This window comes from Rissa tridactyla, chromosome 1 (assembly GCF_028500815.1).
Source record: "Rissa tridactyla isolate bRisTri1 chromosome 1, bRisTri1.patW.cur.20221130, whole genome shotgun sequence".
Classification (NCBI taxonomy): domain Eukaryota; kingdom Metazoa; phylum Chordata; class Aves; order Charadriiformes; family Laridae; genus Rissa; species Rissa tridactyla.
Genome location: NC_071466.1, coordinates 188710775 through 188726753, shown reverse-complemented (window position 1 = coordinate 188726753; position 15979 = coordinate 188710775).

Sequence of the window (15979 nt, the reverse complement as noted above, 5' to 3'; positions counted from 1 at the left end):
ATCTGCTGGATTTCTGTGAGCTATGATGATCTGCCAGCAGAAGTGGTGATGTTAGCAGAAATACGAAGGAGTTGATGATTGCTGGAGCAAGCGACAGTGCCCAAGGGACTGGCATAGTTTGGGACCCAAAAGGAGATGGAAATACTGTACACAATGTGAGAAAGGATAAGATGTCATTTTCCTGATGTTGCCAAGTATCTACTCTCTCTATAGAAATTCTCTCCTGTGCAAGTTTATGGTCTAACGTCCTCCTTGAGCAGGTGTAAATGCATGCACTGCCAGGGCAGGACAACAAATCAAACATGCAGAGCCTATTGCGCATGCAGAAGAAATTACTGACTTATTTTTCAGCAGCAAAATGTTTCTTTTCCTGTGTTCCTTTAGGTGTCTTTCCTGTAAACTTCAGATAGATTTTTTTTTTCACTTTCAGAAGAACAAAGCTTCACTCTAACATGTTTTTTAAATCTGAGACAGAGACAAGAAATCTTTTTTTTTGTTAAAAACAGCATGGTTAGTAATGCATTTTTATAATGTCATTTTGGCCTGTTTTGTGTTTTTCAACAAAGAAAATCAGCAATGTTCCCAATGTTTTTCTGGTGGTTTGACTTATGAATGTCAGATTTCAGCTACTGCTGCATTTCTTCGACAAAAAATAGACTTTGCACTATTTTCAGTGAAGGACCGTGGAACCATGAGAGTTCATAACAGCAAAGTCCAAAATTAAAGGCTTCACTGAAATTTGTTATGTGTGCAACCCATTATATTTTTTAATAAACTAAAAAGTGTTTTGCTGATAGGAATACGTCCAGGTGCCCTCCTGTTACAATTTAATGAAATACTTATTGAAAAAGCTTTCCTGAAGTACTTCTATTGAAATACTTCAGCAAGTGGCAGATGGCAACACCCAGTAGACTACAGCCTGGAAAGTCTTGCAGGACTTAATTATATTGCATTGTGAGGAAAATTGAAACTTGAAAAAAGTTTTTTGTTTCTTTCTTTGTGCAGTATGTCATGGGCCACCCCTCAGTCCCAGTTCCTACTCTTACTCTGAATAGCTTGCTTTGATTATATCATGTCTGAATATGTTTTTTTTGAAACATTGAATTAAACTGTTTTTCTATTCAGAAAAAATAATTTTGCAAAAGGTTACATTATTTTTCAAAACAAATGCTTGTTTTCATATTTCAGTAAAAGCACTTAATAGAGTAAGTGGCCCCATAAGGAGGAGGATGAAAAATCTTGATTGAAAATTATTCCACACAAACCAGTCAGAGTCATCAGACTTAGTCAAAGGATGGCTTACACGTCCAGCGGTGGGACAAAGTCTAAATCTGTGCAGTCCTTCCTAGCCCTTAATACAAGATTTAGTCTAGGTTTCTGTTACCTTTCTAAAAACTGCAAATATTTTCTTCTGGTTTAATTCATGCTTGTTTGCATCTACTGGATATTATTTATTTTCAGTTTCAATCTTCACAAAAAAATTCAAGGATGCACTTGTGTTCCACTGGATCTATTAGACTTTGGCACTGATTTGAATGACTGTAAAGAGAGGCCTCCAAGTGGGAACATTTTATGCCTATTTAGGAGACAGTTTCACATTGTTAGAACAGTGATCATTAAGGCATCTAAGTGAGGCAGCACACAACGCTCCTAAGCTTGGCATGAAATAACAGGACCGTCAACATTTAAATCCTACCATGTCCTTTACAGGCATTTAGCCTTATAATCTTTGATTCCAGTTCTATGATAAATACGATAAGTACTCCCTCCGGTATAGGCACATTAAATGCAGGCAAAGAAAAGTTTCAAAACAGAATTATCAGTATAGAACACAGAACAATATGGGGACAATGAGTAAAGACTGGGAAATCTAGGCAAATGTTGATTTAGAAGCTGGAATTACCTCCATCTGAGGCTGAAAATCTGTAACATCTGTTCCTTTAGGTGTCTTTCCTGTAAACTTCAGATAGATTTTTTTTTTCACTTTCAGAAGAACAAAGCTTCACTCTAACATGTTTTTTAAATCTGAGACAGAGACAAGAAATTCAGAACACAACAGAAAGAAGAGCATGGAAAGATACACTTTCGAATGCCCAGGATGCTCCAGGAAATGCATTTTGAAAATTTTTCCATCATTTAAAAATTTTATTTGATATTCATGAAATTGTTCCATATACAGTGAGACTGGTTCCACCTTGTCTAATTACCTAATGCTGAGAGTGACTAATTATGAAAGATTATGAAGAGAGAGTAAGACACAGAATTTCTGCAAAAGAAACCTTCCCCTTGTTCCCTTTTACATTGCAATAACCATAAATGTCTATCACCTACTTTGCAGGGAATCTGGATCTCTTATAAGCCTGATTATCCCTTAAGATTCATCCCTCCTAGCCAGTAGAAGTGTACATTTGCTGCGAGATTTTTGGAGCAGAGCAAAAGACTTCCAATTTACACATGCTTACACTTAAAAGTTATTGTCTGATTTGCTGTATTTTCCTCTGTCTTTATTGATTACTGTATTAAGTCTTCTCATGAAAGGTCTGTTTGAAGGGCTTTTGCTTTTCCTTACTACCAGAAAAATGATTAGTCTGCCATTGGCTGTGCTAACAAATCGCTGCCTCTGATGTATGGACTATTATACACAGCACTTTAAAAGTATGTCTCTTAAAAAAAATAAAAATATCTCTTTATTTGATGAAATGTTAAGTAATTGGAATTGCTTGCTGCTTCTCAAAAATGCCATGAAGCCTATAATCTGCCAGGCAGATTTACTGGCTGAGGGAGGAGGAGAGGTGCTTTAGCCACGTCCATTATTAGTGATAACCTGAGCCTATGCGCTCACTTCGCCTGACCTGATGGCTGCTCAGTCCCCCAGTGCCATACTGTTCTTCTCCATAGCAGGGAGGGTGCCAGGGAGACCTTCTGACTACAGGGAGAGCAGCTGTTCACATCGTGACATTCTCCAGTCTCTGTGAAACACCTTTTCCTTTGGATGAATGGAACATGAGACAGAGGATTAGATTAGGATTGGCAAAAGCAGTCTTCTAGTATCAGATGCATTTTAATGATTTAGTCATAAACTCCACCCTAAAATCCCGCAAGATCTTGTTGTTGTTGTTGTTCCCATTGCTACTACTGTCACGTGTTTTCAGGAGCAAAACCCTTTCCTCTGGGTTTTAGAAACTATCTTTTAAATTGCATATGGTCATTTTGCTCTCAGTTTTCCACACTGTTGTTTAATTTACATGGTGATTACACTCTAATGTGCATAACATACTTTATGTCTCTCCATATTTGGCTAAACTAAGCAAACCCATTATTTCGTCTTCCCCTCAGAGGGCTTTTTGGTCCCTTGATCATCTTAATCTAAGCTCTACTTTACGTCTGTTCCAGTTGGGATTTCTCTTTCTGGTTGATCAGAATTTACATGGCTTTCACTGAGGCAGCTGATATCCCTTAGCTGACACACAGGGGTACCCGTGGGATTGCAGAATAGACATCAGAAAGGAATGCAAAAAGATGGAGACTCCAGACTCCCTCCAAATACTACCCCTCTAAAGGCAAAAAATGGGCAACGGTCTGTAAGACTTCGTCTCTCCTGCATCTAAATTGTTAGCCCATTCCCTCTTCTCACCTTCTTTTAGGCCATTTGGATGTGCAAAGGAGTAAAATGGCAATATGGGGTCTGTGCAATGTCTTTCATGCAGCTCAAGGACATGACGTGGTAAAATTCTCCTGGAACACCCCTTCCTGTCATGGTGTTTGCAGTAGCAGGACCTGATTCAAGTTCAATCTTGTAGAAAAATAGTACTACAAGCAAAAGCCTCAAGTTTGCACTTTATCGTGGGGTTGTGACACTGACCATTCATAAACTTTGAAACAAAACCAAATTATGACTCCAGCCTTTCCAAAGCTTTGGGCAGGACCCTGAGAAGGACTAGCAATATTTTTCTTTACTTTCTCTTCTCAAATTGTAGATTTTAGCACGCTTGTATCCGCTTGTATCCTTTCCTCCTGAAGCAGATTATATCTACTTCTTTCATTTAACATTACTATACTAGTCACCAGAGTTTGCATGCCTATAATCTAAACAAAATAAGGGGTTCCAGCCTTTTTTCTCTAAAAGATCAACTTCATCACATATGTATGTTCAGCAAAGAGCAATACGAGACATACTCAGTTTAAAATGCTCCTGTAATTTAGATGCAAAATTTAGGATTTAAGACACAAAAAGCTTCAGACATCATCAAGAAATTACTACAACAGTATCTGAATGAACCCTGCTGGGAAGCAGCCAACACAAGGACTGAGAGGTTTGAGCATCTTTTCCATTACAATTATTGCATTATCTCAGCCATCACACAAAAATACTCCCCAAAAGAGGAAATTACTTACCAATTCTAAGGAAGGAGCACCATGATCCAGTCCTTTACTAAATTCCTATGTAAAACTGGTTTGTAAAGCCCTGCCAAATTGCCTCCTTTTTTTTTTCTTTTTTTTTTTTATTCCTTTGACACAAGTACATTAACTTAAAACCAAAGCAGGAATATTGCCAGCAAATCTTTTTAGATTAAATTAACTTGGAACTTAAAGCTAAAACTACAAGAAGTGTGGGGTTTAATGCAAATTATACACACTAGTTTGAAGTCTGATGAACCACTAAATGTTTTACATAATCATTTTGTTTCACCTGTACTGTTTAATTACCAGTTTCTTATCAATAACCTGCTCAGGGTATACGTTTAGCTGCTTGCCAAGCAAGGTCCTTTGATCCCGAAACCCTTTAAGACAAGGATTTCCTGATGTGCCTAAGGGAACCAGACATCTGATTTCGAATGGCCATGAATCTTAAAGAACTTAAAGATTTCTCTACAGCATTGCAGAATATTCCTTTCACTTTCTTTTTTATTTTTATTCTAGTAGTGCTTAGAAACCTGACATTTTGTGTTGGCTATTAAGCACATAAACATAACACTAAAAGTTGAAATTCGGCTTGATAAGAAAGAAGCCAAAACATGGAAGACAAGGTAATGTGGTGAATTAATAGTGACCAAACCTTAACTTATGTGTGCGGGTACAAGGAGTTTTGTTGACAAGAACAGAAATTGCAACGACACGCAGTAGTCTGCTGAGGGAAGTGCAGATTTACCCTAGGAACAGGTACTGTGCAGAGCTAGAACTAGTACAGTTTTACTGGATGTGCCTCTACTGGAAAGATTAGACGTCCCCAAAGAAAGGAGATACCACGGAGTGAGCAGTTTAGCACCATCCTAGATCTGTGCGTTAAAGTCCCAAACAGGTGTAAGGACTAAGCACAATCGGTCTTAACTACAGCTGCAACTAAAAGCTATTTTTTTCTTTACAAAGAGATACATGAAAAGACTGTACCTCTAGTTCAGAAGTGGTTTTATCTCCTGGGTAAGAGTGAAGTATCTTATGAATGCTTTGTGAATCACAACTAATTATGCGTGCAATAGGGAGCAACACAAAGGCCATCCTAAGGAAGGGAGAGACTAATCAAGGAGGTGAAGGAGGAAGTGGTACGTGGTAAGAAAGCAGTGGAAGGAAACTAATTTGCAGATTCAGTTGCCAACAGCAAGCTACTGCTTTCATTTGTGGGTGGCAGCTGTGGAGGGAGCACAGGATCCCAGATGAGTCTGGGTCATCACTGCTGCTCCTGCTAGTTTCAGCTACCATTGGAGACCATCTCTCCCTCCTAAGTGCTGGCTTCACCAGTGCTAGCTTCTGCTTCTCCTACCCCATGTGGCTAGGGGAAAATGCAAAGGGGGAATTTTTATTATTTTGCATCTTTCTGCCTTTTAAAGAGGGATCATTTTTCCTCCTGGGAGTCAATTTGCGCTGGAAGAGATTACCATTTTATACAGGTCACTTAATAGCTTTAATATAGATTTTGAATAATTAAATAAAGATCTTGCAATTCAGAAGGCAGGGACCACAGACAGAAACCATTAATGCATGTTGTGAGTTCTACATCTTGGAGGAAATAGTCTTCTATAAGTTCAATATATATTTTTGATTAAAAACAAATTTTAAAATGTTTCTTTTAAAACTCTTTGTAGCCTTGAATATATTATGTAAAGGTAATTTTGTAATTGTTAGAAAAGTGCTCATGAGTGATTAGTATTTTCAAACCAACATGGACAAAATTGTGTGATGTAGAAGCAATTTACACTTTTTAATAAGTACATTGTTTTTGTTGAGATTATTGCATTCACTGACAGCCAATTTTCTAGTGATGAATTGTCTAAAACCCCTTCTCTGATATTTTTAGCAAGTAGCTGAATAAGTGCTAAGATAATTTTTATGGTTTTCTTTACAGATCAAAGCATTCTTTTAATTATGTTTTGCATCATTGTTACAGATAAACATATGACTGTAAGAAACAGTAGACAAATTACATTGTTAGAACAGTAAGTCTGTGTCTTGTCATTTAGATTGATTGCTTTCTTCTTTTTATTTTTCTTATTTTTTTTCTTATTTTTTTTTAGTTGTTGATCCAGGGCCTGAACCAATGACCAGGGTAATCAATGAGAAAATCCCTGACAATTTCATAGATTTTTGGATAAAACTTCACACAAAAACTTTTTTCCTGTGTGTAAATATGTCTTTTTTACAAAATTAATTTTCAAATACTTTCTGTTCCCCCTCTCCCCCTAGTATAAAGCAACCATAAAAACCTTGTTGACAGGGAAGAGGTTTCTTTCAGAAAAAAGATCTTAGTTTGGTCTGTGGACCTCATGTCACACTCTGCTGATATATTCTTTGCATGTTAACTCCTATTTCAGTAAAATCCTGTAAGTAAAGTAACTGCAACAATAATACAGAAGAACTAACAAGTATGTATGATGCTGGCTTATGTCCTGAATGAGAAAAATTTAAAGTGTAATGAGAAAACTTAAGTTTTCATTTTTTGTCTTTCTCCTAGAGGTACAATAATTATGAACGCACAAAAGCCTCCACAATCCTTGCCTTTTGAAAGGACAGAACATCCTTTTCTAAGCCTCTGCACACTTGCTGTAACGTAAAGGAGTGAAGCACGTATCTTTTCCATAACTCTCCTTGAAATGCTTAGATTAATTTTGCACCCATTGGTGGGACGGTCGCCTGCTGAGGAGCGCTCGGTACTGATCCCTTCCGGCACCCACACTTTTGCACATCCGCACATCAGTTCTGTGCCTTTTCTTCCAGGCTTTTCTGGGCAAGGCAGGGAGCCCCCTTTGTCATTTCTGCTCTAGTTGGTGTACTGAAAGTACTCTGTGTCCTGTTAGGCAAAGAAGAGAGAGTGTGTGTGGGTAAGAATCCTGACTCCGTTACTTGCTCCCTTAGAAAAATGTTACTACTCTCTGGCAGTCTTGAACGTTTTCAAACAACATGGCACTGGAAGGACAGAAAGAATAGCCTACAGTCCCGAAGCTGTAGCAGTAATTGTAAAGAGAAGATGATGACTGAGTCCCCTTGGGATGTAATACGACAGAATCTGGTTTCACACAGCAGCTGGGAGGTTCTCAGGCTCATGGCGTGAATAGAGTTATTTGGGTTTTGTAGGAGTCCCATCTTCATCCCAAAACTTTTCTTTTGGCCATGGCCAATGTGGATTCAAACGGATCAGTGCAAAGCTGTGATTACATAGGAAATAAATAATAGAGATTCTGGCCTCTTTTTCATTTCTCCTCTTTAAGTGAAATAAGGGATGAACTAATAAAAGGGCACCTGTGTTGAGAAATGAGACCATCTACCTGATTACAGTATGAAGGGCTACATTTAGCATAACATCGTAATGTTGAAAATTATAAGCAAACAGCTATTGAATGGTAATATTTGGATTGTATTAATAGACATTGTATCACAGTATTAAGCATATTTTAAAAAATACCACTGTCTACATGTCTAAAATAAGGGACGCTGTGTGAAAATTCAGTCGACTTCATCTCACAATGTGTAGATGTGTAGATATTGTGATATCTATATCTGTGTTACTATATCATACACCCTGATATACACAAATAAATCTGTCCAGAACTAATTCTATACCAGAGTCAAGGAACCTGGTAACCTCTAGGGTATTACAACACTCCCCTGCACTGTGCAGCTTAGATACATTTCAAGTATACTATTTTTTGAGGTGCTTATTTAAAGTGATCTTGTGTATTTGGAGTGTTACAGCATTCATTGGCCAAAAGATCAGTATGTGGCTTTGAAAAAGGTCTACGGCAAGAGCCCTCTTTTGCAAAACCTCAAATAGACAGAATTTGCTGTATAAAAAGCTGCACTAGTAAACTACCACTCTTCCAAGCAAAGAGAAATAAGGAGAGCTTCCAAAGCTTTGACTTATTCTGGTATCTATATTTTTTTCGCTTGATCTTAATATTCTTGACTGTAGTTTAGGGAAAAGTTGAACCTTCTCATAATCAGTCTCTGCTCTCCTGTGTGCTGAACACCACGGTCCTGACTTTCCCTATTATACCATGCCTTTGACTGTCATGTGTCAGCCTAAGCCACTGACTATTGGAGCCATCCAATCTAAAAAGAATAAAGATCTCAATCATAATGATTGGATCTACTTGTGAAAGGAAAATGCATAATTATTTTGCCAAGCGGAGATAAAAAAAATATAAATATATATTTATGATCATTGCTGCCACTTAATTGCTCAGGAGAGACATTGATTTGAAGAGCTCTCCATGGCTGTGCATCCTGCCATCAGTCAATGGAATCCCTCAGTAGAATAATAATATATCACATTAACAGTATACTGTGCACTGTCAAGGAATGTAACACACCACACATGTCAATTAGCTAATTCCCCAGACTATGCTCTAAAACACTATGCCCAGGGAACTATTATTGTCTTGCTTTAAGGTTAAGTAAACTGAACCAAAGTAAGCAACATCTCATACAAAGTCAGTGACCTATCCAGGAACTGAAGCTTGGAATCTAGATTTTTAATCATACCTTACTAACCAATACATAATAATGTCATTTATAGGTCTTGTTTACAATTATGCTTAACTGGTTACTTACCTTTTCAGAAATACAGAAAGAGAGTTGAGAAACCATGTGTAGATGGCTTTCAAATACTTCTTGGAGCATAAACTACTTTTTTTTTTTTTAATGTTTCATTTAGTTATATTTGTTTCTAATGCTGCATAATGTTGCCCTGAAGTGCACACTAGAGCTTTGCTTCAGTCTTTAATGACTGGGAACTTGCAGTTTCCACTGTATTTGGCAGCATCTTGTATTCTTTAAATATGTCCTGTAGGCCATGTTTCAGCTAAAAATTTTGACAAAAGTGTGTAGTAAAGTGTGTAAAAGTGTGGAGTAAAGTGTGGAAATTTGAAGAAATGTCAGTTTTCTGCTTGTGGATTCCAGTTGGTATTATGAAAATGTTGAAGGTATTGAAGTCAACTGAAGTCAACACAGAGAATCTGAGATAGACAGGAAGAAGCTGGGGAAGCCACATATAATAATGTCAGTCTTGTAAAATCTAGGCATCTGACCTGAGCATGCCATGTGGAATTCTTCTGTGTTGATTGTGAAGTGATGAGCTTTTTCACAGACCATTTTTTCCCAAAGACAGGGGGAACAAAGCATAGTCTGAAGACACTTCTTTCCATTTAATGCAGAGGGACAACACATGACCTAGCTGTCATGACACATATCTGATGTCTAGACTCCCAAATGGAGGACATGACTTTGATTTAGTCTTATGATTGACTTCAATGACTTGTAGGTTCCAAAAGGCAACTATGGTAAAAGCAGAATTTTTCTTTTTTTGGTCCTAAAAGCCAGAACTGTGGATTGTCAAAGTGTTTGTATTGGAGTAAAATAGCGCATACCAAGATGCCTATATATTTCAATGAAAGACCGTATGTTTATTCTATCACACTTAGAAAGCTGGAAAAAGCATACTTTTACTATAGCTCAATGGCTGGCTGAATACATGCCTGTTATAGAGATATTTAGAAATGTCTTCATTCATGGGAAGTGGGTTGTGGCAGGCCACAGAAATAGGTCATGGAAATCAAAAGCTGTGTTTTCATGAGCAGCCAAAACAACCTAATGACTCTGCCACAAAGCGGGAAGATTTTGTATCTTTTCTCTTTAAAAGCCCTACCTTCTTACACCCCAACAGATCACATCCGTGCTGTCCTGACAGCTCCCTGAAATCAACTTTGAAAAGTATTAGAAGCCTCCATGACCTTATTCATGTCTGGCCCCTCTCCTTCACTTCTTCCCTTTTTCAATAGATTAGCTCTTAGGGAAGTCTGTCAAGGACAAGGCTCATAAAATAAGAGTTTAACAGAGAGAAAAAAAGGGAGGAGAAATGGGAGGAGAAAGGGGAGGAGAAGGAGTAAAAGCTCCTGGTTTAGGTAGTGGCAAGCTGTTAAATCAGCTTGCTGTCCAAGTGCTGCTGCTGGGAATTGTGGACTTCTACTTGCAGATGAAACAGCTGGGAAAGTGGAAGGACGAGAGGAATATGCTTACAGAGGATTAGTGAGAATTCCAACTTGAAAAATCAGCTCTCTACATGAGGAGTTGCAGGCAGATTTTTATTTTAAACACTGTGCAAAAAATCTGTTGCACTGAGTTGGGGAAAGCCGGCGTTTAACTAGTAAAATGAATAAAGTTAACAGAAGTGCTGTTACTTCCAGGCTAATATTTGAAAGACATTAGACATTTCTCTTCTCAGCATTATTGCACTATATGACCAGGGGCAATAACGCCCAAACTGTTTTCAATCTCTGGTTTTACTTTAATAGGACTCTTGCAATCAGTAGAGCACAGCCATGGTGAACACTTATCTTCAAAGAGCTTTACAGACATTAAAAGCCTAATACTGCCACTTATAATTGTGTTCTGTAATCACTTACATACTTTGGGGGTCAGGATAGCAAAATCATAGCCTGGGTCCAATGCAATTACCCATGTTGAATAGCCCCATTCTCCACCTTCTGACTTAGTGCACTACCCTTAGGAACTGGGCACAAAGTACAGTAGAAGTGTTCTGATGTTTCCTCAAACTACCCTTCTGTTGTGATGTTGAAGATCGTTTAAAGGTGTTTATCTCAAAAGAAACTATAAGAATTCAAAATGTTTTGGATTGTTTTGGAGTGCAACTAACTAATAAGGTCAGGAGCTTTCAGCTCATCTTTTTGTGAGGTGAAAGCATATAAATCCAGTATGAAATGAGGATGAGAGAGGTACAACTAAAGAAATTAATTTAATACTCCCTACAATTCAGGACACTGGGTATAAAAGAAAAGCGATATACCCCCATAACCATTCTCACTAAAGCTTATGACAGATTGCTGGATTTAAATTTCAGTACCGTTCTAACAGCCTGTTTATGATGTTCAATGTAAATGCAATTAGATGTATTGCTCTCATCACCTTATGTTCAAAATCAGTAGATTTTATTCCTAGCAAAATCTATGAGTCTCCTGTTTGAAACCAAGCTTGTATCATCCACTTGAAGGATTTACTCAAAAAGCAGGAGTTTAGGCACAAAGTGAGGTAAGTGCATTATCTTCATGCAGCATATATTACCTTCTAATAACTCCAGAAAAGCATTTTTGGAGTTCAGAAAGCTTATTTTGATTCTGTTTTGTTAGAGGCGTTATTTATTTATTTAATGAGCATTTGTGTAGTGTGCTGCTGCGGATAGGATAAAGTTGGTTCCTTATCTATGATTGCATTTTTCTATGCTGAGTTAGCAAATGGTAGGGTAGTATCTGCTGCCTTATCTTTAACGTATTTATTTATGCTATTGAAATTAAGGTCATTATCATATCTGTTAAAAATGTCATACACATGTATATAGTTGACATGGAGAAAAGGATTTATCTGAGGGAGATGTGTAACTGAAAAAGAGCATAAAAGGAAGAGAATTCATGACCTAATGTTATTCCATACTTTTTGAATTTTGGAATGAGAAAAGAGAGACCATGAATTCAGTGCATCAGTTTTTCTCCATTTATTGTCTGCTTTTGGGGAAAAGAAAAAAAAAGTATCTGTGAAAAGAGAGAGAAAAGAAGAGGACTTCACTGTGGTAGTTTCATATATTTATCATAAAAACTACCATGGAAAAATCTAAGAAAAAGATGGGTTTGCACAACTGACCAAAAGATGCTATGAAAGCAGAACTTTTAACTTGGAAAGGCAGAGACACAGAAAAGCTGTAATTTATTGTCTTGAGTGCTAGCTGGTACTATAATTATTATTTTTTTTCAGTAATGAAGAGGTTCTAGAAAGGCTCCAAAGCTTATCATATATGATTATCTCAGCTTCTAATCAACATTTATACTGAAAAAATCTGAGGCTCTCCAAACTAATTTAACTAAATATGAGCAGTATCAGAACAGTTACCAATTGCTGTGAGTAGAAAGAGGACTGGATACCTGACTATGGCTGAAAATGCATTAGGAAGAAATAGAAGACTGAGTTTCCTAGCTCTCATCCTCATCTTTTTCTCAGACCCTCGGGGATTTGGATTTCACAGGAAGAAAAATCAGGTCTCATTATATCTAGCTTTTGAAATTTCAGCATCCAGTTAGGGGAATAAACATGTATCCTGGATTAGGCAAGGGCCACCAATGTAGTGTGTAGGTGGAACTGCCAGTTACCCCATAGGTTCCCTTTCAGCAGTACTAAGGAGTGTCATATCACTTCTCTTATCAGCCTCAGGAGGATTCTGTACTTAGCAAAGCCAAGGCATATTATGCTGAACTGCTGAAGAAGTACCTTTACTCACTAAGTATAAGTATCCTTTTGTTTTGTAACTACAGCAGGAACCTACCTTTCTTTGTAGGAACGGATATTTATTTTATTAATGCCCACTTGTAGCAGCTTTAACACATGCTAGTTATACATCTGTGTCTTTAAGTCTGTGCACAGTGGAAAAGTTACCTGGAGCAGTTTTACAGTAGAGCTCTCTTGCTGGCTTAGCTGGTGTAAATATTGAAGATGTTTTGGCACTACGTGTTTCCTAGAAAACCTAAAGCTCTACTTTTTTATTAGACCCTCAACACTTTCAGTACTCTAGAACTACAGCAAAAAGAAAGTATTTTCCCCAGAACATTAAAAACATGATTCCTTTTTCTGATGATGGTTCCCTGTACATTTCACTGGGTTTCACATTTCTAGGGACATAATAGTGCTGCCTTTCTCCACACGTTGTTCTCTCTATTGATTTCTTGTGAGACGGGTGCAACTCCTGCTTAATCAGTTGAATAGCATACAGCTGATGCTCTGTTTGAGTCCACTGCATCTAGCATTAAATTGCTAGCTTGGCACATGCTCAGTATTCAAAGAATCTAATCCTCACCTTCTCAACATTTGCTAACAGAAAAATGGGTCATTTATAGGTGCCTGGTGAAGAGGTAGACAGTTCTGAAATACATCTGAAAAATGCATTTACACAAATACACAGACAGTATTAAATACATAATAATACACCCAGAACCAGTACAAAACAAAAATGATACCTTTTAATGTAGAAATGCTCAATTAAATGGACTTATATGGCTTGACAATTTCAGCTCAAGGTGGGTCTGTGGTTCAGATAAGTTGATACATCAATAATTTTGATAGAAAGGGAAAGGGGTAAAATTGGAAAGTTTCCTAGAATATTTGAGAAAAATTTACTGCATCATTTAGTATGAACCAGATACATTACCTAGATGTATTAGTAGAAAATGGAGGGTATATATTTGTAACCACAGAGACAGAAATAATCCTCTGTCCGATATGAAAACTCTCTTCAAACCCTTCTGAGGAGATATCTCACTCCCATACATCCAATTTATTAAACGTACATAGGATCATAGCACATCATAGGTAATGTGAGAATGAAATTAATGAGATGGGTTGACAGGTTTCTAACAGGAAGATGCGATAGAGAGGAAACCATGGAAGGAAAGATTAAAGCATTAGAGAAACCACATAAATCTCTATTAAAGAAATCTCTATGTCTAGCTTATACCACTAGCCATAGAGTTTAAAAAAAAACCACATTGCATGGGAAAAAAATTATGACGTATCCTGAGAAATGATTGTACGTTATGGCCAATTTTTTAGAACACTTGCCAAGATTTAGATTAGCAAGTACAGCATACCCTAGTGCTAGAACCTGGTATCGTTTTGTTAAGGCTTTTGCAAGCAGCTTTGCATGTTAACAATGTGCTCTCCTTTGATCTGTTCGTCATCCAGCAGGAAACTAGCAGAAGACAGTTACTTTATAACAAGAAGCACAGGTATTGAAATTACTGGCATCTTTGTAGGACCCCAAAAAATATTTAACATGCTACCATGCAGGGCTTGAGTCATTATCTCTGACAGAAAGACACTATACAACTTAAATATTGAAGTCTTCCTTCTAATGGGCCAGGAGAAGTCTTTCACATCTCTCAGTGTCTTAGATAAAGATAGAGTTTGTGTGCCTATTTAGTGTTTGGATTTGGGGGGGGGCGGGGGGGTTGGGTTGTTTGGGGCAGGGGAGGGGGTTCTATTGATGAAAGCCATCACTGAGACAGATTAGGAGTTTGGTGGATTTTGATTCAGACACAGTCTGTGGGGAGAAAAAAAAAATACTACTGATGTCTGGCTGACTGTCCTAGGAAGCATACTAAGAGAAGAGTAGATGAAGCCTGCTCTCAGAGCATTTCATCATAGCGTTTAATCTTAATAAATTGTGCCAGGGGACAGTACCTCCCAATAAACTACAGAACAGTGAGGATACACTAATTAAGTGGAAGTGGATTTCTTGTTTGATCAGACTGTATCTGGTTGATCTGTGATGGTGATGACAGCAACGATAATCTAATCTCATCCACCCACCCATCTGGTATTTCTAATGTGTTTATTGTACAGTTGTATCTACATCATCAGTCATGGATGTAAAATATGTAAAGACTGCAAACATAAATAAGGAATGACATATTAATTGAGCAACATGCAAATTGCTTCATTTACAGTGCTGGGAAGTGGGTACTCTGGGGGACTTCTCATTACAGATCAGCTGCTGATAAGCTGCTGCTTGCTTCTGCCACATAGAGGTTTGTGGTGGTACCCATTGCCACGTAGTACCACACAAGGAATGGCTTAGTACTGCACAATGAATGCATTGAAAAAATCCTTGCTGGGCACTTAAATCTGATTCTGTGAAACAGTCATGAGGAGGGGAGAAAAAAGTGCACAGCAGTATTTCATACACATTAAATTTATTTATTGTCTTGAAACTTGCCTACACAGAGAACACTCTTCTACAAAGCTGGCCAGTGTGTTACTACCTTCTCTCGTGTTCTTCTTTGCTACTGCCTGCATTGGGATGTCTGCATATTCACTCGGTCTTTCTTTTCAGATAATTAATCTTCCAAATAAGCATTGCACTGTCCCTCAGGCATTAACTATTAAGTTCTAGTTTTTGCTTTTCTGTCACTGCCATGTTTTATTCAGCTTCATGCACTTATCTCCCTGCTCCAGTCTTATCAGGCAATCCTTTTGTGACAAGAATTCAGGGAAGCTCTATAGCATTGTCATCATTTTCAGCCTCTACATAATGTCATCAACACTGTAAACTCAGGTGTTGGCTGGACTGCAGATTTTAACTCCTTTTTCAGGTGTTTAGCTATTTTATAAACACTTCCATTTCTTCAGCTTCCTGATTGAGAGTGGTTGTTTTACATCTTGCTTCTTTAGTTTAAGCATATTAAACTTACTTCTTTAGTTAAAGTGTATTGTGTTCCCTGTCAAACACTCTGACCCGATCAGAATTTTTATTTCATATTTCCTTTTAAAGCTCAGACCAGCAGATTAAAACTGAAATCTGATGCATAAAAATGGCAATTACTTTCTTGTTGTTTTTGTGTTTGTTTGGTTTTTTTTACCACTCAAGTGTCGTAATAACATGTAAGAACATTTGTGAGTTTAAAAGGCAGAAAGCCCTTTAAAATGAAGGCTA